The sequence below is a fragment of the Camelus ferus genome, chromosome 26 (genome assembly GCF_009834535.1).
Source record: "Camelus ferus isolate YT-003-E chromosome 26, BCGSAC_Cfer_1.0, whole genome shotgun sequence".
Classification (NCBI taxonomy): Eukaryota; Metazoa; Chordata; class Mammalia; order Artiodactyla; family Camelidae; genus Camelus; species Camelus ferus.
This window is the reverse complement of record NC_045721.1, coordinates 19,929,185-19,955,566: the sequence shown is the minus strand read 5'-3', so window position 1 is coordinate 19,955,566 and position 26,382 is coordinate 19,929,185. Positions and strand designations below refer to the sequence as shown.

The following is a 26,382-nucleotide window of genomic DNA, read 5'->3' as shown; positions in this document are numbered from 1 at the left end:
CAAGGAAAAAAAAATGAAACAGTCAACTTAAAGCAACATGGGAGTGGCAAGTCTTGTCTTTAAGGCAACTGTTGTATAATTGACCTCCTTTAGCATTTAATTTCTCAAGCCTCTACGAAGCTTAATTTTGAACATCAAAGAGGTACCTGTAGAAAAAACTGTTCCAGACTGGTGAGTAAACAAATTAGAGTTAATAGGGTCGTTAGGTTTTGTGCTCAAAATTTAGACCGGGTTTTCCTTACTAATGGGTATGAAAACTGTCAGCATACAGGGTCTTTCTAAGCCTCTAAAAATAAAATTAGACTTAGAATTTGACAAAATGTTATATAGTCTTTGCTGCATGGTGTTCCCTAGGTTAATGCAGGGCTTGGATTTTATAATGTTAAAGTGTTTATGAAAATCCCTTCCTAGCCGCATAGAATCCACGCTGATAAATGTATTCCTGGATGTCCATGAATTCTAGAGCTCCGTGGTTCCAGCTACACAGTGAGAACCACACTCTCCCATCCAGGGTGCCAGCTTTGTGACAAAGTTCCTGGCTTTTAATTGCCTGTCACACAACATACTCACAGCGATCTGCTTAAACACATCGAGTAATTTATGAAGATACAATGTGGGGGGGTGGGGAGGGAAGAATTAGTAAAAGAATTTGTTTTGCATTAAACCTCAAGACAGGTGAGAGGGGAGAAGAAAGGTGTGCTTAACATCAAGGGAAAGCAAATACTTGCTAAAATCTGCAGCTGGGCAGCCACATCTCGTGGTAAACCAGCTCCTTACTGTGAGAGCTCACTGCACCAGCAGGATGCAAGACGAGAGAACAACAGTGAAAGCAAAAGGTGAGAGTCAGAGGAAACTGAGTGAGGCAGAGACCCTGCGGGGCTCCGGGCTTTAAAATGCATGTTTTGGGCGCTGCCTAGTGTAACTTAATTATGAATGAATTTTCAAGTGTATATTTACTCTTTCTCCTCTGAAAACTAACATATTAAGGTGCTGTTGTAGGTTTCCTTATAATTGGTGCCCACCCATCAGTTTTACACATGGATTAATGTCCCTCAGTCCCTTTTGCTCATCTTTTACCGCTAGCAAAAGAAAAAGTGTTTTGTTTCCCATGACTGCCTGTGTCAAAAACAGAACGCATGTATATGTTTAAGAATAAAACTGCTGTAATGATTATTTAAAGTTTTCACAGGGACATCACTGTTGTGTTTGGTTGGATAAACTATTCAGAGATAGTGATGGTGATTTTTCAGAATTTTATGCCTGTAGGTGATTATGTGACATCATTCTTACTCGGTGCTCAATTGTTTTTATAGTTATGGAAATCAAGATAGTCATTACTTTTAAAGTCATATATTAATAGCTTTTCGGAAGCTTTTTGTCTGCAAACGTAAGTGTTAGCCATTGAATTTTCTGTGCCCGTCCCTCTAAGCCTTTAACTGTGTGAAAAATAGAAATACCACAATGAGCAGAGGCTAGTGGGACGCAAACCTCAGGGAGGACAGTTTAACAAAACCTCCAGGATTCAAATGCAGAGAGTGTCCACATGACTCCTTCGGCCGTGGAAGCATTGGAATTGCTCAGGTCAGAATTTCTGTCTTTGTTCCTAATATATGTACTGATAAGTACCCACCAGGAGCTTGGGCCCAGGAGGCCGCCTGGTTGCTGAAGTTCATTCTAAGTCTGGGCCAGCAAATGAGGCATTAAGCTTTTCTACACTAAGGTGGTAAAACCCCAAATCCCCTACTCTCTTCAAGCTTTGCCTCTGAAAATTCTTGGGGAGATAAACTCTGAGAAGCCATAAAGGCTTTAAATTTGCCACTAGTAAACAGCCTTATCGTTTGTTGTGGCGCCGCCACACCACTTCTGCACAAAACAGCAACAGCTTGTGTCTGGAGAAGCTGTGCTGTGCTGGCAAAAGGGAAAAAATGCTGATGTGCCTCCTGCTGCTGGATTTACGGCCTGAATTTTGGAATATTTCTACCCACATGGTAGTGCCGTCACTTTTTCATCTTTGTAACTGTCAGAGGGTGCCCAGGTATTTGTGTGTGTGTGTGCGTGCGCACGTGCACACGTGTACACATATATCCAAAGAGGAGATGTGACCGGCTATTCTGTAATACGATTAGGCAAATAAATAACTATACATAAACACAGAACCAAACCAAAAAAGGCATGTTTTTGAAGAAAACAAAAAGGAATAATTGATATGTGTCTTTGTCCAAGGAAGCATCAAAGACTTTCAGCAATAAGTGGCAGAGATTTAAAAAAAATCAATCCCCCCTCCCTCCAAAAAATCAGTCCAGAAAAATAAGGAATTTTTTTTCATTTTAAACAGAGCTTTCTTCTTCGGTGTCCACCGAGCGAGAATTATTTTATGGGTAGTATCAGCCACTCCAAGCGCAGGTGTAGACTTCTGTCGGTCCCTGAGGAACGCTGAACAATTTCACGACCCTAGAAGTTTCAGGCGTCTGTGTGTTTTACCTGAAGGCAGCGGCAGGGCTTAAATTAAAAGTCAGTCATTAATTGTCTGTTCAGCTCGCGTCTGTACTTCCTCGCACCCTGATCTTCGCTATCATGGAGGCAACGGAAAATCCCAAGGGCCCCGCCACACGTGTTTGCGCCGTGTGTATGTCTCTCCAGAACACTCAACAGCTCAGAAAAATAGCTCTCTGAGATGGGAAGCCGATACCCCCAGGGCTTTTCCTCTGAATGCTTGAGGTTAAATCAAAAGGCTCAATTTGGGTAGCCAGGGGCCAAAGCGAGATTCAGCGCTTTGTGTCTGAGACGCTGGCGCTCCGTCATGTGAGCATCTTGCGCAGCACTTGAACTTGCCCTGCACGACTCGCTGCGGACGCCCCTGGGCGTCCTGGAGGCGCACGGCAGCTGCCCCACTCCAGATGTGGCTCTCTTACTCTTTGCTGTGAGCTGCTCTGGGCAAAGGTAGGTCTTAAGAAGGCTATTAGCTTCATTCCGTTCTTGTTAAATACATAAGCCGTGTAAAGTGCTGTCTGGTGTATAAAAATTGCTGGCAGTTAGGTTACCTGAACAGTTTGCCTGTGCAGGGAGAGGCAAAATGTGCAGCTGTCTTGATAAGCTGTGTAAGGAAGGGTAGATTTTACGCAGAAGCTTCCTGTCATGTATCATTTCCTCTACTGCGTGCTAGAGATGCTCTTGGCATGTGTGGTTGTAACTCAGGGACAGAGATTTTACTGTATACAGCAACATCCTTAAACACTGGAAACCCTTGGAGTCAAGACTGTCCCCATGGCTCAACTAATCTCCCACTAAATTAGAAGGTGCCTTGTCCCTTCCTCAACACTTGACGGCTTCACTGTCCGCTTTCCTCCCTATCATGCATGTCATTTATCACCCAGCAAGTGTGAAAGGCCCATTCGATCCCACATATGCTGCTGGTGACTTAAAGAGCAGGTGTGGGGAGAGCGTATTGCTCAGCTAGTGCTATTTCCAAGGGGAATATGTCATTATACTTAAAACTCCAGTATGTCATCATCAACACGATTTGACTTCACTGAGAGGGTCTTGCAAAATCCTAACAGTATTCTCTAAAGCCTGAAGACGCTCCGTGCTTATGCACACAGCCCAAGAACGAGGTTACTTTTATTGTCTATTCTCAAGCTTTTGAAATGTTCTGACATGATTAGAGAAATCTTATGAAAATTATTCTGTTGCACCCTGATTAGTTGAGCTAATCTTCCAGAAAGAGCCTCCAACCTTTTCTCTAAACATCTTTCTTTTAAAAAATGGTAATTATTAGAACTGTTTGTTTGTCTTTCACGAGTGACATAAATGAGAAGAGTCAGTATTCTTGTAGTGCTGAGCTGATACTAGAAAGCCAGTATGTTTGGAGAAACAGATAAACAAATTCAGTGTTTTCTCCTCTGTCCAGTTTGCAGTGGTCTCAGAGCACAGTGCAGGGTGGTCTTCAGAACTGTTTTCCAGGTGCAAGAGGAAGACTGCAGTGAGAGAGGAGGGAGGCCCAGCGAGAGCAAATGGACCCGAAATACGAACTCTCTCTGATTCGGTTGTCAGTGCGACCCTAGTGAGAAATAAGTCTGCATCCTCAGGAAGTGGGGCGGGACACGCTCTGAATATTCTTCTTCTTTAGTTCGTTCTGGAACTTGGTTTCCCTGTCCCCAAATATCCTGGCCCCGCCGTGTCTATGATAAATGGCTAAACCAGCATCCAAATACGTTTCTGTAAAGCAAGCTGTAACTGAGGGGAGAGTATGGTGTTCTTCTACAGAGGACCAGACACCTTCACAGACGTTCCCTCTGCACCACAAAGTAGTTTTAACCTTCAAAAGTATCAGCATCCTTTGGTGTACTTAGAGCAAAGGCCCACAGGATAGCATCCTGCCGGATTCAAACAGCGGCACACAAGCGCTCAATCATCTCTGAAGAGCTTTCATTTGACAAAAGGGGAAAAGGAAACAGGTCTTTGTTGGTCTCCCTTCTTTTCTGAGAAACAAAAGGCCGCTCAATGCTCTCTTCCTTTTTCCTCTCCGTTCTACACTCTCAGAGAATCGTGCGTGGTTTGCTGCTGTAGAAGGCAAAGATCGCTAGGTCTTCTGTCATCCACAAGACGCTGACTTTCTTAAAACCATGTGAATTTTTCCTTGTAAAGACTCGCCTATGAAAATGCGAGGAACACTACTTCTAGGCATTTCCATGGTTTTTGCTGGTTTTAGGAGTATGAATTTTTTTTTTTTTTTTTTGCACTCCTAACTTCACAAATAGGAATCTGGACGGGACAGAGTCAACAATTTATCACAAGTAGAAAATATGTCAGATGAATTGAAGACTCGTCTCCTGTTAGGTTTATTAGGAAGAACTTTCATGCCAGGCAAACCTCTTCAACAAATACCTAAGCTGTTAGAATTGGGAGGAAAGATTTAAAACTAAGCAGCAAAAATAAACTTGGCATCCCTTTACTCTTCTGTGGGGAGAAGCCACAGGTCTGCACTTGGCTGGAGTGTATGCCCTGATTGAACTCTGAGTAAAGAGGCTATTTAATTAATCATTATCTAGCAGGTTTTATGCATTAAATTTACTTTCACAAAATCCGAAAGTTATTCTTATCCATATCTCTCAGTTTGACTGATTAATTATCTATGGTTCCCGAGCACATACCATGATCATAGTAATGTTCTTTGGAGATACCATCATCAAAGAGCATCCTTTGGTTACTGTGGTACATGAGAAGGGCATAAATAATGAAGCAGAACAGGGTCTATTAATTCGTTCAGTTTTGTTTTCAGTGCTTGGAGGTTGGTTTACTAGGTAGGGGGTATGCAGTCATTGGAGAGTGAGGGGAGGAGGGGAGACGGGGCTGCGTATCAGGATTTTGCACTGTTCTTTTCAGCCAGCCCTTCTGTTTGGACCACAAGCCCCGAAGCTCTGGTGAGCCTTGAGGGCTTAGAAGTTCTCGTTTTGACTTGCCAAGCTCTGGGCACTCCTGAGGCATGGAGCTCTCATTTAGAGTTAAATATGTGTTTTTCCAACATCAGATGATTAGACGAAATTGCTTGGCTTTGACTTATGTGGTTTACATTTTAACCCATTGTGTTTTTTTTTTCGTTTGTTTGCTTTTGAGCAGGGAAGAGGTAATTAGATTTATTTATTTACTTATTTAATTTATTTTTAAATGGAGGTACTGGGGATTGAACCCAGGACCTCGTGCCTGCTAAGCACCTGCTCTGCCACTGAGCTGTATACCCTCCCTCCTTTACCCATTGTTTAATGCAGATCTTTAAGCTTTTTTTTTTTTTTAAATTCAAAAGTGTGGTCTGTGATTGCCAGTTAAGAATGCAGAAAAGCAGACTTTTGACAGGGTTGAAGAGCTGCTTGCTGGGTAGACTGGGCGGACCTCAGCTGGGTACCGCTCTTCTCAAGCACTCACTCGTGTTCTGCAACGTTTCTGCCAAGAAATCCTGACGGTTTGATTCTTTGTGCTACCCCTTTGCCTGTTTGCCTCCTCCCCTGTGTTTTTATTTTCCCCCTACTTGAATGTTTCCATCATACAGACATTTAGAGCCAAATCGCGGTTGACCAGTTTACTGAACACTGATCTCCTTTTCTCAAACGCGGCAGCCGAAGTTGTGGCCTGGAAGGTCTTTTTTGACACAAACTAATGGGAAGAGCTGGGTTAGCGCCCCCGGGGCAGACCCGTGCCTGCGCAGGGCCCCTCCCAGTGGGTGACTGGGTGGCGTAGTACCCCGCCCTGCTAAGGAAACACCAGCTCCTCTTGTGAGTTGACTTTTTTTTTTTCCTAGTGGAGGAGAGAACAGCACAATAGGTCTTAACCAAATAACTTGAGTCCAGGACACTTGGGAGAGACGCGTTTTCTGGGGTCTCTGCATTCAGCCCTCCCAAACAGCCCTAAACCCAAGTAGCAGAAGCCGCGCTGCGCTGACGGGTGCAAGGAAGCCAGGTGGGAGGGAAGAGCGTTTCCTTGGTGTCTCCCTTTGACATAGCCCCGAATTTGCATGACGGGTCCGTTTCCCTGGTTGAGGGAATTCATTCTTTCAGCCTTCTGAGAAGACGGCTCCTGTGGGATCTGACTATTTTTGGCTTTATGATGTTAAAACCTCCCAAAAGCCAGGGAAACAAAATCGTTTCAGAAAAAATCTACCAGAAAATGGGTGAGTCATTAATAAAGATGCAGCCGGGGACAAAATGTAAGAGTTACCAGCTGTGTGTTTTTGACCCTGTCAACTTCCTGTTCCATGGGTGAAGCTGCGTGCTTTTCTTTTCCTCAGGTGTAAATTCTGCTTCACTGGACGCATGTGACTTGTAGCCAGAACAGATTAGGAAGTGTCCCATGTGATTCAAAAGGAAAGCTCAGTCAGCTTTTGTCTGATCGCCATTTCTTACCTTTCCATCTGAGGTGCCATCACAGTGAGGGCATATCGGGTTTTGTTTTTTTTCTCTTTGTGCAAGTTCTTCTTCTTAACAATGTATTGAGATTCTTTCTGTTGCCATGATGGTGGTGTTTGTCACTTGTCATTGGGACTTTACAACTAAAAGATCAGTCGAGAGGACCAAACAAGTACTGTGGAGAAGGCTGTTTATAGTTTAACTGGCATTAATTTTCCCGACCTCGTTCGCAAGCTCTACTTCACACTTTCTCTCCTGCGTGGCTCTGGCTCTGGCTCTGGCTCTGGCTCTGTCTCTGTCTCTCTCTTCCTCTGTATCTCTGTCAGGTTCAGAGTCAGTTTGCTTATCTGCCTCTCTTTCTAGTAGTAGTAAAAATATGTCACTACAACTATAGTTTGTCTGAAATAAGTGCTAAAATTAAGTCCATGGCCAAGTGCTGCCTCCTTCCTGATCCCGAGCCCCTCCCCCTTGGTCCTCCTTGCCCAGGGACTTAGCCTGGGGTTCCCCATTCCACCCTTGCTGAAACTGGCTCCTCTGACCCTCTTCTGCAACCAGCATTCTTGTGTTGGCAGAGAAAGCTCAGCCTTCTAGGTCCACGTTTGCTGAAAGTGCCAATCTACAAAATGCTTCCCGCTTTCCACGAATGTCTGTTTTTTTGTTGGGGACATGTTAAGTGTGGTTTGTCCAAGTGAAGAATGTTAGAAGTGTCTGACTGAACTGTTTTTCTGATGGCTTTGTGTAAATGGATTTCCAGTTAAGTATTTTATTTTATCTATCTGAAGATGGAATGGACTAAAAAATTGAAATATTTTGTGGCAGTTTTTTTTCTTTTTATATTTTAAAAGTATAGCAAACTGAAAATTTGGAAAACACAAATATAAATATATGCACATATGTTTGTTTATACATATTCTGAAGAAGATAGTAATAAAAACATTCATAATTCTCCCACCAAGAAAATTACATTTTATGTTATGGTACATTTACTTACAGTCTCTTTTTTTTAATGTAATATGTGTACATACACTTCACATTTTAATCTATAGAAGTTTGTAGATTATGTTTCTTTTTATTTAGCTTTATATCATAAATACTGAGATACGTTCTTCAAAAATATGATTTTAATGGATAAACAATATTCTATTGTGTAACTGTACCACAATGTACTGAAAAATTCCTTATTTTTGCACAGAAAGGTTTAAACTGAAGAACCTAGTACATAAATCTTTATACACATCTCTGACTACTTTTTTAGGAAAAAAATAAAAATGGAATTATTCCATCAAATGAAAACAACCTGTCATTTCAAATCTACTATTTCACAGTAGGGATATTTAATCTATGCACTTCTATGTTGAACTTTACCTTTTTTGACATATATCTTGCCTAATAATGATAATTAAAAATAAAGCCACTTAATTTCTACAAAGTACTCATTATAATAAATGACTTTCAGCCCAAGTATTGGTATAAAATCGTTCTTAATCCTCAAGAAATAACATTTTTGTCTTTTCTAAAATCAAATAAGTTCTACCTTGACAACTAGAAAAGGTACCTCTAGCATCATGCTAGACTTTAGACAAACAAAATTCAAAAGATTTAGACGGGAGAGTTTATGACCTCCTTCTACAAACATGGCTTGCAAAGCATTGGAAAGTCTAAATGACTGACTTCTCACTGTGTAACAACACTAGTAACAGCTGATACTTGCCGAATTCTTACACGTGCCAGTCACTGTTTGAAGTGCTTTAAATGCATTTAATCATTGAATCCTCAGAACACTCCAGTGAGGTAGATTGAATTATTAAGCCCATTTTACAAATAAGGAAAGTGGGGTGCAGGGAGGTTAAGTAACTTTCCCAAAGATAACCAGCAGTGTTTGGATGAGTGGTATTCAGTCCCAGGAAGTCTGGCTTCACAGCCCCTGTGCTTTCACCACCGCGCACTGCTGCCCCCCAGTGGAAGTGTGCAAGAGTTCATGTGACCAGGGGCTGCTCCTTCAGCAAGACGTGACTCTGCAAGGGCTTGTATTTATGATATAATGAAGGGCTTATAACCAAGCACACACAGATACACACACTTGTTTGTGTGTGTGTATATATTTGATATAAATATATGCATAAATTTGACCTAGATAAGTAGCATACATAAGAAAATGTTATGTTTGTAATTATTATATTCAATATATTTAAAGAATTTTACTTACATTTTCCCATCTATGGGGAAGACACAGTGGAGATTATTGAACCCATTATACAGGTGAGAAAAGAGGCTCAGCGAAGTGAAACTGTCTTAGCCTACAGCCGGGAGGGGCAGGGTGAGAATCAGAAACCAGGTCTGCCGACTCTCAGTCCAGTGCTTGTACATCACCGTTGGCGCCTCTTCTAAAGGCTCCAGTGGCGTGAGTAGAGACTACTGAGAAATAGGAAGGTCAAGGGAAGAGGATTGCCATTGTATATTTTAGATTTAGAAAATATCAGAAGAGAGAAGGGAAATGCAGAGCTGCCCTCTGAAGATGACAGCCTCGTGTTAACAGACAGCAGAGAAGGAAGAACTCCTCAGTTCAACTTTCCATTCTCTTCGGGAGAAGGATTAACTTCAAACAGAAAACTAAAGGAAAATGGAAACGGGGAAGTAAATACTAAAGGCATAAATCCTTTTGAGAAACAAGAGAACTTAACAACTGACAGCCTAAGATAAATTTAATCACATTTGGGGGGGGTGGAGTAATTGTGATTAATCTCAGTGTAATATAAATTATTTCCAGGGACATCAGATAGATAAACGGGTGACGTCACAGTGCTTCACCTGGAAATGAAGATACTGCTCACTGACCAGATAACGTGAGGTCACAAGCATTGCATTTACCTGAGTCGTTCGTTGGCCCAGTTAACCTCCCCTGTGGCCAGGGGTAACATCTGTGAGACAGGTACCTGGGGCCTGAGTCCAGCTGGCACAGTGCTATGTACGTAGTCAGTGCTTGAAACATATTTGCTGTGTTCAGTAGAATTGGACTGAACTCTTTGATGAAGCTGTCCCTGCACAGAAGTTCTCTTTCTCTAAAATGTGCCTTGCCTCCAGGGCCTTAAGAAAAGACCAAAGTTACTCCAAGCTTGTCCTGAAATAAAGAACAAATAATGATTAGAAATAAGACCCACACAGAAACATGTTGGTACCATAAAGACTTGCTCTTCTCTTAATGCTCTGATCTGGGTAAACGAGAGTAATAACTGTGTACAATTACATTTTAATTTATGCTCCAAATGAAAAAGTCCTCTTTAAAAAGTAACATTTAAAGTGTCAGAGAAAAGGCGTATTAAACTGTTAATTCTTTCTCAGTGATCATAAACACATGCGTTCTGAAATCTGGACAGCTAGATGCTTAAAAGCCCCACATGCAGGGTAATAAATAAGATGGATGAATAATTGAAAGTTTGCATTATGTGGCACCAATAGATGAATTTTTACGAGGGAACTTATTTCCAGTAATGATCTTAGGAAGTGATCTCTCATTAGTAGCTGTCAGTGAATAGAGGTAACCAGCCTTTACTACATAAAATGAAGTGTCAAAGCTGACTTGATTTCTCTTAACAATATCTTACAGGTAACTCAGACCTACTTTAACAAGACAAGCTGATCTTAAGGTAGACCTTGCTGACAGAAGATGAAAATCCTTTTTTTTTTTTTTTTTTTCCCATTGCTACCAAGCATAGAGTTTGTGAATTCAAGCAACTCTTAATGAGTTTTAAGGGGACACTTAATGTGCAACATGGAAAATAATGCATCTTCTTTTTCAAATTCTGTGAAAGTTTAATCCTCAAAACAGACATAACCGTAAAAATAAAACTGATCTTTAATGGATGTTGATTCAACAACAAAGATATCGCCTATTCAAATGGTATATTCTTTGGAGGAGTACGAGTGTGTGTGTGTGTGTGTGTGTGTGTGTGTGTGTGAGCTCATACATGGGAATGTATGTGAGTGTGTTTTACATTTCTAAAAATTGAACTGGTCTAAAAAGTTCTCATTCCTCATAAGGCCTAGATACACATGCCAGTTCTGTGTTTCACAAATTAGAAGTCATTTCTGCTACTCTTTTTTTTTTCTTTTAACGTCAACCCTAATTGTTCGGGTCTTACTCTGATACCATTCCAATGACTTTTAGAGTGTATCATGCCTTTTAATCCATAATGAATGACTATTGACATCAATTTTTATTACATTCAAAATAACCATCAATCTCTCCTACAATTGCATGTTTAAGTGTCATGTGGTTATGTTCTGCCTTATGGGTTAAATCATCATCAGAACCAGAATGACTTTAACTTGAACTGACCCATAGGAGAAAAGTGGTCTGAATTATAGAGAAAAGAAATAAATAGAGACTTACAGTGATAATCTGAGAAGAAAAAGAAAGCATGCAGGAGGGATTTCCAAAGACACAGGTGCCGGAGGAGACTTCTGCCTTCCTCAGTTTTGGGCTTGGCCTTGGCACTACAGCATGTCAGGAGATATATGCGTACGTGTTCCAGAGTCTGTTCCTGCCGGTTTTGTTGGCCCTATGCTCTTCCTATCGTAAGCCCAACGTCCTTCAGAAGGGGGCACACGGAAGGCCCCGTGACATCATGTTTTAAATCATGAGTTTATGTGTAGGGTGTGAATTGGAGCCAGTTATTTACTGAGCACCCACCAGCTCCAGACGCTGTTGAAGGCTCTGGGGATACAGCCAACAAGACCGCTGAGATTCCGACTTTATGGGGCTTTCAGTATAATGGGGAAGAGAGACATTAAACAAATAATTGCAAATGTTATGGGCTGTGGAGGAGGCCAGGCTGCTGTGGGGAAATGAGACGGCAGAGCTCTGCAGGTGTGTGAATGGGCATCCGAGGGCCTGGGAGGGCTGGGCAGATGCTCCCCGCGCGCTGCCACTCAGGCGGAGACCTGAGGTGAAGCAGGGCTGTCGGTGCTGCCGCATGGGTGTTTAGTTCCCAGGACCAAAAGGCACCGTGAACTTGGACCACCATATGAATACGTGGACCATGCTGCAGTTCCACAGCGTCCACTGCTGTGTCTGAGGACCAGTGGGAAGGAGTGAGTTAGCTGAATAGCAGGATTAGATGGGGGGATGTTGGCGGCTAGAAAAGGATGACAGAAAGAAGGACATTACATCCTTGGGGTGAGAAAGAAAAATGCATTCTAGAAGGAAAGAGTGGCAGCAAAAGAAAGCAGGGGACCCAATGGCTGTGTTTTGTACAATGTTAGGGATTCATCCTTTTGTACTGAAAGAAACAGAAAGCCCGTTTGTATGAAATGCACTGAAAATGTTCCTCAGAATTAGGATCGGGTTGCAGGAGGACAAAACTGGATGTGGAGACTAGCGTTTAGGCTTTCCCAGTGGTTCCTATGAGAGCTAGTTGTTGGCTAGGGTTATGACCGTGGCGAATCCCAGCCACATTTAGGAAGCAGAGTGTTCAGTGTGTAGGTGTGGAAGATAAGAATCAGGAATGAATCAAGAATGACCCTGAGATTCCTGGCTTGAAGGTGACTGTACCGTATCTTGAAATAGGCATAATGGTAGTTGGTTTTCAACACATTGAGTTTTCGGTGCAGATGGAACACACAAAACAAAAATTTTAAATAAGAAATGGTACATGGTTCTGGAGGGAAGAAGTGGGATCGTCATTGGAGATATAAATTTTGAAATAAATGCCTATTTGAATATATTTAAATCTGCATATTAGCAGAAGTAAAGGGACTAGAAATCAAACTATTAAAATAGTTCAGTGCCTTACGAAGCCACCAGTGTGAAAAGGAAACTTCTCTTTTATATTCTAGTAGTTTTTCTTTAACAAAAGCGATCATGAATAGCTATATAGTTTTCTGAGTGCTACAATTTTTCAGTCTATCTCATGATACAATTTATTTAATTTATAGTGTATAATTTGTTTTCAGCATCTTATGATACATTTGGAAAACACAGAATATAGATCTCTGCATCTTTGATTATTTCCATTAAATTATTTTTAGGTGTTGAAACATTTGTTAAAGACTTGGATGTATTTCCAAAATTCTTCCATAAGTAACTTACTAACTGAACCTACCAAGAGCATTTCAAAAACATCTGAAGGAAAGACTTTTCAGCTCAGAGTTTTAGGGGAGAGGACTTGTGACCAATGTCTTTAGCTCAGAGGTCACCTCTTCTTGTAAAGTTCCTTTGTTCCTGGAGACCTCAGAGTTTTCTGAGTGGGACTCCAGAGAGAAGCAGCAAGAATCTCGCTCCTCAAAGCCTGTTCTGGGTTCTAAAGGGATGGGAGAAATGTGGCCTTTAAGGTTTGGTTCAGAACATTGGGTCAGAAAGGAGTATTTCAGGCCAGGAACCCTACTCAGGACTCAGGATTAAAGAAGTTTCATGCCTCTGGCTTATTTTGTAACAGTCCCCCCACCCCCCAACCTCCCAACTATGTTGTGGACATGGGATTCTGACTTCAAAAAAATGCACATCACAAACTGTAATATGAAAATTTGACCCAGTCGTGTAAAATTGCTTTCTCTTGGGCAGGATGGGTGATGAATCACCCTCTGGGGAAGGAGAGGTGGACAGAAGATCTGCATTCTCCTTCATGTTCTCAATACCAGCATTTGCCCCTTAAAGACTGTCTGGTTTTCTAGTTAAGGAAAGAGGGAGCATTTCTCTGATACTTACTCTCTGACATAAGAAGTTCTTTTGGGGTCTCCTTCCCTCTGCACATCCTTTCTCTCTTCTCCAACGAGCCCCTCCACTGGACAGTCTTAAACTACTGCCGAATCCACAGTGTTATCTCTGAAATACTGTCAACAATAACTTCTTTGCATCTTAATCCTTCTACCTTTAATCTTTTGGAAAAAAAATCTTCCATTGATTTTCCATGAATTGACACAACTTACCTCAGACCCATTCTTTCTCATTTTTCTCCTGCCCACTTTTTCTTGTTGGATGCACGGGTATATACTCCCGTCTGAAGTTCACCGTCATCACAGACAGCTTCGAACCACTCTTGTTATCCTTGACAGAGGGACAAGCCTGTGTTAAATCTAAAACATCACCCAGAGCCCTCGAACACAGTCCTGTTAGGTCAAGGTGGACCTACTGAATATTCCAGATCATTCTGAGACTCACACAAAGAAAATGAGGAACTGAATGGTTAATTTTAACTTAGAAACAGCATTATATACATGCGACAGATTTTTTTTTTAAAGGGTTGTGTTCAGGGTGTTTGGAGCTGTAACCCCCCCGCTTCTCTCCCCATTCCTCTCCTTACATTGAGAGTGCGATGACTTGGCAAGGCAGGTTTTGCAGCCTCTTATGGAACCCTGCGGGAGCTGGAAAAGTCGGACTCTACTCGTTGGCTCCTCCTGGAGCTGTTTTTAAAATGAGGTGTGTTTGCCCCTACAGTTCTCAACCTTGGATGTTAGTCTTATTTACAGAATAAAAGAAGAATTTCCACTCAGCATCTCATCACAGACTTATCACTCCTTGCAGTATGCCCCCCTTAACTACTACGAAATGTGAACTAAAAAATCCTATGTGGCTTGTGTTCTCCTGAATCCCATGTGCCTAGCACGGTTCCTGGTATATAGTGAGTGCTCAATCATACCGTCTTGTGAGCCGACCTACTTCATTCACATCAGTGTCTTTCAACTTCCTCCAATTAGATGCCCCCCACTTTTTTTTTTTTTTTTCATTTTAAAAATCACTGCTGCCTTTTGGACAGCGTTTTCACACCTTGTTCCCACGCAAAGGGTAATCGCAGTGCTCAGCATTGTGAAGCTCAGAAATTATTTCTAGATCCTGAGCCAGTCTCTCCCTCCCTCCTCATCTTAAGTGGCAACTTCTGTCCACGCTCTCTGACATGACATTACTGCAGCACCTCCAAGGGAAGAACATTCTAGAATTTCCCCAGTCTATAGATTTAACACTTTCAAAAAATATATACATGAGAGTCAGAGATATCATCACATCAAAAAAGGCATTTTTATCCTGTGGTGCCTCCACTGCCATTTGGGTGGTAGGCAGTTCAGAAGAGACCCTGATAAATTAGTAATGTATCTTCATCTTTCCAATGAGGAAGTGGTCACTTTCTTTATTTCTGCCATGTCATTAGTTCCTTAGACACTTGGGCCATTGAATGATTTGATTCTTCTAGGACATTCCAGAGTATGCATACTTAATACATCTTGTAACCGGCTTTCATTATCCTGCCCTACTGGTAGGTTCCAATGAGCAGCATTATTCAGAAAAGGCTATCTTTACAGAGTAGGCACAGGGATCTCTTTTCCATTGGATTAAAAAAGGACAGTGTTTCATGAAAGTACTGAATTAATTTGTAATAAGAAATATGGAATGAGGAAATAGGAAGGTACCCCGGTGATCTCCGCGCTGTGTTACAGAGATTGCCTCATAAAACCTTAATCAGAGCTTCATCAACTCACTAACCCCGGAGAGGTCAGCTGGTACTGATACAGCAAGACCTCCCTTTAATGAGTAAAGAGAATTGTTTTCAAAGGCAATAAAACTTTATATGTTTGTATTTGTCTTTCTTAAGTGAGTTCAGAGTCCTTTATAGGCCTCAGTCTCCTCCAAAAGAGGCAGAGAAAGATGACCTTTTCCAAAATATGAAGACACAGCGAGGTTGGGCTTTGATTGGCAAAGGGAGTATGCTGCGAAGTCAAAATCGCTTTCAAGTTTCCCGACTTCTGGTTCAGTGGTCAAGTCAGAAGTTTTCTTTGCCATTCTGACTACAGTGTGCCCTGGGAATCCGGCCAAATATTTTCTGAGAAGAGCTTCTCCATGAGACATTCTGCTATTGCCTGTGCAGTGTGATTCACAAATGTCCAATAAGCTAGAAGAGAAGAAATTGCTGAGCATCTGGGTCCTTGTAAAACCACGAACAAGTCAGTCTCACTAATTCAAGCCCATTGAAGAAAGGACCGTCTGAATTAGTACAAAGACAGAATTCTAAAATCATAGAAGTAAATGTGTTACTAGGTCAAGGTACACTGATAGGAAAGGGGACAGGGGATGGCAAAGAGTCACCAAGCGCATTTTCTATGCCAAGCACTATGTTAGCAGCTTCGCCTACAGCATTTAGTCACAGGCAACCTCGGTGTATTGTGCATGTCATTATCTTAATTTTAAAGTTTAGGAAACAAAGGACCAGACAGGCTAAATGAATCCCCCAAGGTCACACGGCTTATGAGGTGGTGGCTAAGAAAATCTGTCTTCCACCACCCTGCACCATAGCCTTCCCACTTACAGTAACACAAAAACTGAAGATGATTAATGCAGCCAACATAAAACCCTATCTTTGTCCACATTAATTTACCAACAATAGCACATTTATAATAAGATTGCTATGAATAACGCTTATGATGGTCCGATGGTTCAACTTAACAGTTTTTTGACTTTATGTGTGAAAGTGATAGGTATTCGGTAGAAACTGTATTTGGAATTTGGAATTTTGATCTTCTCCTGGGCCAGCGACAGGTGGTATGTGACGCTGGACAGTGGCGGTCACAGCTCCCAGTCGGCCACGCCATCACAAGAGTAAACAAGGATATACTTACAGCCATTCTGCACCCCAACAACCATTCTGTTTTTCACTTTCAGTGCAATATCCAACAAATTGCATGAGCTGTTCAACACTTTATAGTATAAATAGGCTTTGGGTTAGATGATTTTGCCCAACTGCAGGCTAATTAATGTAGGTGTTCTGAGCACACTTAAGGTAGGTGAGGCTAAGCTGTGATGTCCAGAGATTAGGTGCATTCAGTGCATTTTTGACTTAAGTTATTTTCAACTTACGATGGGTTTATTAGTCCATAAACCCATCATAAATCAAGGAAGATCTACACTTGAAATATGCCTTACTTTAGGAATGTGAAGTATACTCTTTGTATATTTAAAGGCTTGTAGGGGAGCCTCTAGTATTGAAACTACCTGTTGATTTTTTGTTTGTTTGTTTCAGCCCAGGCTGTGTCATAATTACAGGAATCCAAATTATGGGGCATGATCTTTAATTTTATAGTTGCTTGATCTTTTAAAACTGGGCAAGGATACAAAAAAGAAATACTAATATTGTTAAAGATAGTATTTGAAATGTTAAAGATGTGCTTTACATCCATCGTCCACCAAATTTGTCTTAATTACTGGATTCAGTTGATCTCTTCTCCCAAGACTCCTGGTGCCTGACTTAGCACACGCATGAGACAAGTAAGCTTCAATCCTTCATTCTTTCCTTCAGTCACTCATGTATTTAATCAAACATCCATCTCATCACTGCTCTAGAAGGCACTTGAATAGAAAGATGAATGAGATAAATATTGGGGTTTTCTGCAAGGGGTTGGGGTGACAGTGGAGAATGCAGTGGTAAATAGAGGGAAAGACAGTCACAGTGTAGTGTGAAAAGTAGAGCGGATGACAAGGTGGGAGGAACATCAAGGGACTATGGGACACATGTCCGGAATACCCATCAGACCTAGGGTTCTTAAAGGCCACCAGGAAGACCGGCCATCCAAGCTGAGTCAGCAAACTGAAGATGCATATGTACTGTGTGTTGAAACCAAAGTACAGTTTGAAACAGAAAGAACTTAATACATGAACGGTGGCTATTTTTGTGTCCAGCAGTCTCCAAGGCAGAAGCCTGTGATCATCTCCCATTTGTCTTCCTCGAATCAAATGTTCATACACTCTTCCCCCTTTCACAGGAGAACTGGAAGTAGGTTTTCTTACCATTTGCCTCTTTTTGAACCTTGACCTCAAATAATTGCCCTTGTTCTAAATAAATCCTGAAAGAACATAATAGCAAGTTAATCTAATTGATTTAACTGTTTAATTATAAGATTATGCAAAGCCAACTGCCTTCTTCTTTAGTTCAATAGTTCCCTTTGACTATTGGGAGAAAAAAAATGAGTGGTAACTGAAGTGGTTTATGGTTGACCTTACTGATGGGATGTAAATCTTGTATAATATCCCATTGATAGGCTGAGATCCAACACTTACGCTCCCCTTCCTACTTTCCACACCCAGACAGTGATCCTGGCAGGCTGTGTCCTATGTTGGTGACTTGCTCACCCTCAAATCCTCAGCAAGATGCTGTCAGAGTACTCTTAATGTTTTCCTTCACCGTTGGAAGAACCAACCAACTGGGGGAAGTGAGATAGAAGAGACAATGTTGATGGAGTGGAACTTTCCTCTATAATTTAAGTAAGTTTAAATTACCTAAGTTTCTTCAACTCTATTTAAATGACTAAAAATTATTACATATAATATTTAAGATTAAATTTTCTTGATACGATTAAAATTTGTTAAATTACCAATAATTAAAGCAAGTTGATTCATGGTAGAAGATAAGTTATCATTCTTAAAATTAATTTTGAAAAGCAACAAAATGAGATTGTCTCTTCTTAATGGGATGAGTAGCTCCATTCAGTGAAACTTAACAAGTTTATTCCATTAAAAATCCATGTTAGTGACATTAAACCTTTTCTTGTTTGTTTTCCTTACTCATTTGAGGTAGGGAGAAAAAAAGAAAGGACATGCCCCAGATCCCCATATCTTAGAAGGAGAAATATAATTGATATGTTTGGTTAATACAGATGGACCAGAAAAAGAAATTAACCCTTTTTTTTTTAATGTCACTATTTTTCCACAATCCTAGATTTCTATATCATAAATGGATATAGGTTAGTTTCTATATAGCATATGATGAAATTATGGAATTATTATGGATTAATTCTATAGCTGACTTAAAAATAATGTTGATAACATTTATATGATAGTTCAGAGTAGATTTTTATTTTGTATTGACAAATACAGTATTGGAGCATATTATAAAGTATTGGTCAAAATTTTTGTTTGAAATACCAAGCACCCAGATCTTGGTTTCTAATACCATTTTACAGTGAAAGGAACCAGGGCTCCTTGGAGAAATGACTGATTCTAGGACTCGGACAGAAAATATATAAGAAGAGCCTGGAGCATCTTATAGTTCCAGAAAGGAAGGAGATGCTCAAAACAAAACAAAACACTATGATGGGAAGGTGTCAAATGCCCACGGGAGCTGTCGGAAGGAGTCCCCAGTGGCCAAAGCTGAAACAATTTGAGCAGTAAAATAAAGTAGTATTGGATTATAACCCAAAGTATAAAATAAATGTCAATGAGCCATACTGGTATAAGTCAATGATTGAATAAATGAAGAGAAAAGACAAATACCCTGTGGAGGAAAGTGATTCAGCTTTTGAGGAGGTGAAACAGAATGTCCCGGTCTGTAAGTGCGGGCTGTGCACAGAGAATTTATTTTTTAACCAAAGAAACAGAGTAACTTTTCCGTGGAGAAGCCTAGCGAGCCTGCCTCAGGCCAGGCAGTCAAGGTCGGCATCAGCAGTGGTACCAACAGCCTTGTTGGTCATCTGGACCCTCTATGTGACAGGATGAGAAGAGCGCTCCATCTCTGTGGTCCTCCTCTCCAGAACTCACCCTCCGAGTCTGGTCATGAGGAAAACAACAGACAAATCCCAATAGGAGGACATTCTGCAAAATACCTGAGTAGTATTCTGCAAAACTTGAAAGTCATCAGAGACACAGAAAGTCTGAGAAACAGTTACAGCCAAGAGGAATCTAAGGAGACACAATGACTGAATGCAGTGTGGGGTCCTGGATGGGATCCTGGAAGGGAGGGGAAGCTGAAGAAATTGAAAAAACGTGTAGACTTAAATAATAGGAATATATCAATAATGGTTCATTAAATGTGGCAGATAAACCATATAATGTGGGAAACTGGAGAGGGGCTTTATAGGAACTCTCTCTACTATCTTTACAATAATTATGTAATTCTGAAACTGTTTTACAAACATGTTTATTGAAAAAGTTCCTACTTGATAATGCTTATAAGAGAGAAATCTGTTTAAAATGTACAACTTGAAAGTTCAAAATCTAGAACAGTTGAGCAGCTCTTCCAGATTCTCTAGTTAAATACAAACAGAGTGAGAAACCTGCTCTTGAGTTGTTTGTTACTGCTGGTTGTTTTAGTCCGTGATAAGTCACTGAGCTGTCTGCTCTGGTGCATTGCTTGCCAACTCCAGCCCCTCTGTTAAGAGTATTTAATAGTAATAATCAACCCGCTGCATCCTTCAGCAAAGAACCTGCTACAGCCCATGAGAGAACAAAATGTCAGATGTTGACGATGGCCCTCCCTCAGCTGTCCTGTTCCTCTTATTCTTAGTGACTCTCTTTCCAGAAACCCCGATTCCAGGGCTGATGACTGCTGGGGTGGATCACTGGAACACAGTCACTCCAGATACTCAGAACCCCAGCTTTTCACCTCCTGCAACATAGTTGCTTTAAAGATTACTTTGGCTGATGATAATTTTACTGTAAGAAAGAATTTTAGGTCTCTAGTTTTAGCACAAAATCTAGATCTCCTAACTACTTCCTACTTACCTCAATTTCAGATTGACTGTCTGCCTGAATTCGTAAGTTAGACATTTGATACTCAGTGTGGAAGGTGGGTCCTCATGGGAAGATTCCACCTTCCATGCATTTATTCAACAACCACTCATTGAGTATCAGTTACATGGTGGGTGTTCTTACAGGAGAAGAAGACTTCGAAGTCCCTCTCTCAATTTTGGTGTGGTGAGATATATTACACAAATAAGAATGATGCAAAGCACTAAGACCTTCCATATTATGCTGGATGCTATGAAGGAAATAAAATGCAGGGTAGCACGGAGTGGAGGCCTGGAGGATAAGGAGGAGACATCCCACCAAAGAACTGGGTGAACAGTACTCCAGGCAGAGGGAGAAGTAAGTGCAGAAGCCCAGAGCAGGGGACGCCCTTGATCTGCACATCAGTGAGCCAGGGAGACGGTTGTCGGAGGTGAGCTTGCAGGCGTAGCATCTAAATCCCACGAGAGGGGCCTCTAGGCCGCGGTAGAGCATCTGGGTTTTATCCTGGGAGCAGTGGGAAGCCAGTGAAGGTTCTGAGCGGTGGACCTGATTGATGTTGGTAAAGGAACACTGGCAGCTCCGTGAGCAGTGAGTTGTAGGGAAGTGAGGGTAGCAGTTGAACTATCTCAGTTGCTCTGAAAAGAGAGTCATGACAACTTAGATGGGGAGACTGGAAGTGCAGGTGGAGAAAGGTGTGTATGTTTAAAGCTAACAGGATTGCAGGCGGATTGGATGGGGTGAAGGACGGCATAAAGACTCAGTCCTAGGTTTTAATTTTGCCTGGAACATTTTAGATTCACTGGCTTTGCCTTGATTTAGATGATTGAATCCAATGAGAGCAGAAGAATCGATTCACTGGAGAGCCCATCTAAGGTCTCCAGCCTTTGATCTCCTACGAAAAGTGTATTCTCTTTTCAGAGAAAATTTCCAATATCTCTGCATGTTAGAGGTAGGGTGAAACTGTCTCTGTGTTATTTTGTGTAATCCATGATTCAAAAATACCAAAAGCCTTTCATCACTGAAGCACATCAGCGGTGTCACTGTCCCCTCCATCCGCCTACCTGTCAAACTGGGTCATCCCCAGACCATCTACACCTCCTAATCTCCCTCTCCCATCATCCCAGCCACGCTCAGCTACACTCAAATCCACTGAGCGATAGTGAAGACAAACTTCAGAAGATTATCTACTATCAAATTTGAACAAGGCAACTGCAAAACTTGATATACCTAAAGAGCCAGGACCCCCAGTATTTTTCCTGAGTTCTGTCTCATAAAATCTATGCCTGTTCTCTCCTCTCTTTCTGTGTCTCCACATTTGGTCCAGAAATTCCTTTGTTCGTATCTACTCAAAGTCTGGCTTTCTTCTTGCTTAAGATGGGACACTTTGGGTCGCCAAGAGTGCAGAGTTCTCTGGGTATGACTGCGGCTCTTAGAAAACGCAGGGAAGTGGTAGGGAGAGGCAATGGGTGGATGGGGGGGAGAAGGACCAGAAGATGCAGAAATGCGACAGAGAAGAGCACGAGGGCCTTAGGATATGGATTTAGGAATTGTCTGAGCAGCTTGTCATTCAAGGTACCATCAAAGGGCTGGATCTCTCAGCTCAAAGCTCTTTCTGACTTAACGTTCAAAAGATTTCTTCCTGTGTGATGACCAGCTCTCTCGGTTTGCCTTGGACGGTGCTCTTCTGACATCGCTCATTCTCCTCCACAACCTGCCTTTTTCCACTCAACTCAGCGGCCAGCCACCTGCCATCTGACAGGCCCGCTGCCTGCCAGATCTCACAGATCCAACACGTGGGCGAGTGTCAGTTATGAAACAGGCACTGGCATCCTGATTTTTCAGTCTGGTTCCCAGGAGAAATAGAGAAAGCATTTCTTGAGCTTATTTAATGTTTTCATATTATGCTGATAAAGCACGAGTGTCAATTTTGGCCATTGTTTGATGACTGTAACAATATCCACTTTTTCTTAACTAACGTCATATCTACAATGAATGAACAGCATTAACGGTTTAAAATACTTGCTATAATTATATATTCTTCCTAAATAATAAAGAACATCTATGGGGGCAGGGCATAGCTCAGTGGTAGAGCGAGTGCTTAGCATGCATGAGGTCCTGGGTTCGATCCCTGGTACCTCTGTTAAAAATAAATCACTTAATTTTTTTTTAAAAGAATAAATATGATCTTATCTTCCTAAAATTTAATTTTTAGGGTGGCAGGAAAGAATATGTCTGTTCATTCAGCTGAATATTTACACGATTTTTAAAAGCATGGTGAGACCAGAAATGAGGAAACGGGATAATCAATGAGGTGATTTAATTTTTAAAAGTAGATTGAGCTAATTAGCTCATCATTGCCTTTAGCTCTAATTCCGATGCATCAAGGTAGCAAATAATCCTTAAGAAATTAGCCGTTAATAACCAATGACAGTGAATCGTTTCTTGATGTCGTATTAAGATAAAAATGATAGATGGATAGCTATTCCCTGATAACAAACTTGTAACTATAAATAACCACTCACAAAAGTGTTCCATACTTTTTAATTAAATGAGTTTGTGCTTCACAGCTAAAGAGTTAAGCTAAAATAAAAATCTGACTTTTACTTAATATTTTAAAATATGGTCTTTTCCATTAAAATGCTTCAAAGAGATTTTTTTCTTTGGAATTAAAAAAAATAACTAATACCTCTGTCGCCACCTCTCAATTACCCACGTCTGGCAGCTGATGTTGACAGTTCTTCCTGGAACGTTGCGTCCCAGGCTGACTTCCTCCTGCTGCCCACTGCTGGGATGCTGCCTACTGTTGTCGGTTGATATGAGCTCAAGGAATGCAAACATATTTTAATATTAGTTCTAGCAAAGCTCTAACAGGCAGGTAAACCTCCCAGGGAAAATGCACATAATGTATTTGAAAGTCAAATATAAAATGATTTTGGATAATCGAAACCACCACAGGTTTCCTTTCGGACAGATAATTGGGAATTGACTGTACTACTGTGTTCATAAACGATATATCACACATAGCCCCTTGGGGGGAAAAAGGTTTCTGAAACACAAATTAAAATAAGGAAGCCAGAAGGTGCTGTGGAAACAGCGGGTCTTTATAAAGAGGAAGCCGCAGCTGACGAATGTTTTTCCTTTTTCTTTCTCCGTGAGAATATAAAGTTTTAAATGATATGCAGCTCGAAGCAGATGAAATTATAGCTCTCAGACACTTTATAATTCTGAAACAGATATGTGATTGATTGCAAGGTGCCATCGCTGCTGGCAGTTTTTGTCGGCACATTTTGATGATCCAGTTTCTTAGGTGAACTTCAAGTACATCAGTGACACACTCTATGTTTCAGGCACATTGAATGATTTGGAAGCTAATAATTTATGAGAGCTTCTGAAGCCAGTTATTAGGTTTGAGTCAGGAGAGATTTATTTTGTTTAATCCTAGATTCCTTGCTGTGTGTTCTGTTTATCTCATCTTATTCTGCTAGTAAACAAATATGTGAAACTTTAATGGAGACAGAGCCCCTTTATAACAGTGTGTCATCCGCCTAACAAGGTTTCCCATCTGAAACCCCTTCTCTAGTCAGTGGCATTGTAGCCATCATGTTTCCTGAAAAAGAGGACAGATAAAACAAGGCTTCTCAAGTTGGGATTCCCATCGAGGAGAAGCTGATGGAAACAATTAAGTTATTTGTCCTTACCTAGGAGATTAAACCATCATCTACCTCAGAAATTGTTAAATTCCTGGTATTTCTATTTCAAGTTGAGAATAATAGTAAATTTTAGAAAATGCAGTGTTTTTAATGAGCTCTTTAGAGGCTGTAAATGTCAAGTCAAAAGAAGATGCTGGAGTGTTATGGGACAAGGTGGAAATCCAATTTTTTTTAAAAAACGGTTCTTTGGGCCCTGTTTTATTTTCAGTATCTGCTAAAGGCTGCATATACCAAATTATGTTTAAATTAAAGTAATTTTAACTTATTTTTACACTACAGCCAATTTACAATAAGAAGTCTTTCAGGGTGTGTGGATCTATTTTATGCAATATTCTTAAATTATTTTTCACTCTTTTTTTTTTAAATTCTCCTCTTTATTATTTATTGCCCTGATTAGAAGGAGGAAGTAGTACTCTATGTTTCTAGGTGATTATTCATGTGATTCCTTTTGCATCAAGGAGTCCCATTGAGAAACAGTATTGTTCTTTGGAAAAAGCGCACATCCGTACACTGCATCGGTATGGTGATGGGGCAGTTCTCATCGGCTGTCTTCAGAGCGCGCACAGGAGGCCTTCACGCGTGGCCTGGTGTCGCCGTGGTTTGCCTATCTGACGTTTCCTCTCCAGTGGCCGCGGCAGAGTTCCTTGCTCTTACGTGCTGAGCACAGGCCTCCTTCTCACACATGGTGGCGGGCAGGGATGGAACCGGACTCCTGAGTCTGGGCCACTCACATCGCCCCCTCCAGGCAGCTCTCATCTTCTCTTTTCCTGAACCTGTCGCAGATTCCTTTTCCTTCCTCACACCCTTCGCTGAGTCCAAAATGTATTACGTGTAAGAAATGTGTGCACACAGTCCAACCACATGGCCAGCATTAAAATTTAGCATCGTTGTGATTCATTTACTGTCAAAGGCGTTTAGTACCTTGAGATTATTTTCATAAAAAAGCTCTTCTACTGAAATGACACGTAAGACATGTTTAGATCTTTGTAGACAGAGGTTAGAGTCAATGTTCTGTATTTTTTTCAAGTCCCCCCACCTCGCCTTTCGCAGGGTTTGGAGAGGTGGGGCGGTGGGGTGGTGGGGCGGTGTGCAGTGGGTTCTGCTGCTCTTGCCACCTCTCATTGCCTCTTTCCTGAACTTTCTAAGTGGCAGTGATGGTCTTTGAGCCATTGGGACACAAAACCTTAATCATCTGTCAGTCTCCACTCTCCTTTGCTGCAATTATTGATGCACCAAACGTTGCCAATTCTTGTCTCAAAACCCTCTTCCAAATCGTTGTTGTCCTTCCATTACCAGTAGAAGACTTTAGTTGAAGACACCTGTCTAATGCATAACGTTTGCATTCTTCATTTGAGCAGGTGACAATAAGAAGTGTATTTTCAGTCATCTGTCCCTCCTCTGTTTACCTTCGGTAGACTAACAAAGTCAGATGTGATTTTGTTTGTTTAGTTGTTGGTTTTGCCTGTATTTCAGAGATGGCAGTGTCAGAGAACGGGAGAGCCCAGCCCTGACAGTGAAATGACCTGAGACTTAATTCTGACTCTGTGTTTGGCATCTGTGTGCTTCACCTCTCACTTCTTATTTCCACAGACCTAGTTGTTTTTGTCTGGAAAGATGCTGAATGACTTTTTCAAAGGACTGTCTGTTGAGTTGCTGTGATTATCAAATAAGATCATTTTATACTGAGCACTCATAGAGGGCCTGACTCATAGATACTGCTCAAGAAATGGTAAATCTTACCACTTTAGAATTCTTCTGCAGAGAGAGGTGTTCTGATAATAGCCCTCCCAAATTACAACGGTCTAACTTAAATTGGATTCCTTTTACTCTCACGTATTGACAATATAATTTTAATATCAACAAACATATGCTGAATATTTAATAAGCAACACATCATCATAGGTGCTGTTAAAAGCACAAAAGTTGAGAAATAAACTCTCCTTCAGGAAATCTGTAGAGGCCTAGAGGCAAGTCAATGGCAGCATTTATTCTAAATATCCTCGCCTTACAATCAAAGTTAGAAACAGCGTAGAACTGGGGCCCCAAGGAAAGTGGGTGTCCGTGTCAGCGAGGGGGAGGCGTCCCGGGACAGTCGGCATCTATGTAGTTAATAGGCTGAGTGTCCCAGAAGAATGTTCACCAACTTCCGTCCTCCCCGAGAGTGATGCTGAGAATCCTGGAACTTCACCTTCGAGTTTCTCTCCCAATACACGCGCTTCCTCCATCTCCCCTCGCCCCCCACCCCCGCCCATCACACTGACCCACTCGAGGCCGCTGTACCAGAGGCTCCTGA

At 41.4% G+C, this 26,382-nt stretch overlaps 1 long non-coding RNA gene across 1 annotated transcript; it reads left to right on the top strand.

The window, feature by feature from the left end:
• Nucleotides 1–2,036: 2,036 nt before the first annotated feature.
• LOC116660030 lies at nucleotides 2,037–16,749 on the top strand. Its single transcript, XR_004315383.1, has 3 exons — nucleotides 2,037–2,047; nucleotides 12,363–12,372; nucleotides 16,689–16,749. It is a non-coding gene; the product is annotated as an uncharacterized LOC116660030 (long non-coding RNA).
• The last annotated feature ends 9,633 nt before the right edge of the window (nucleotides 16,750–26,382 follow it).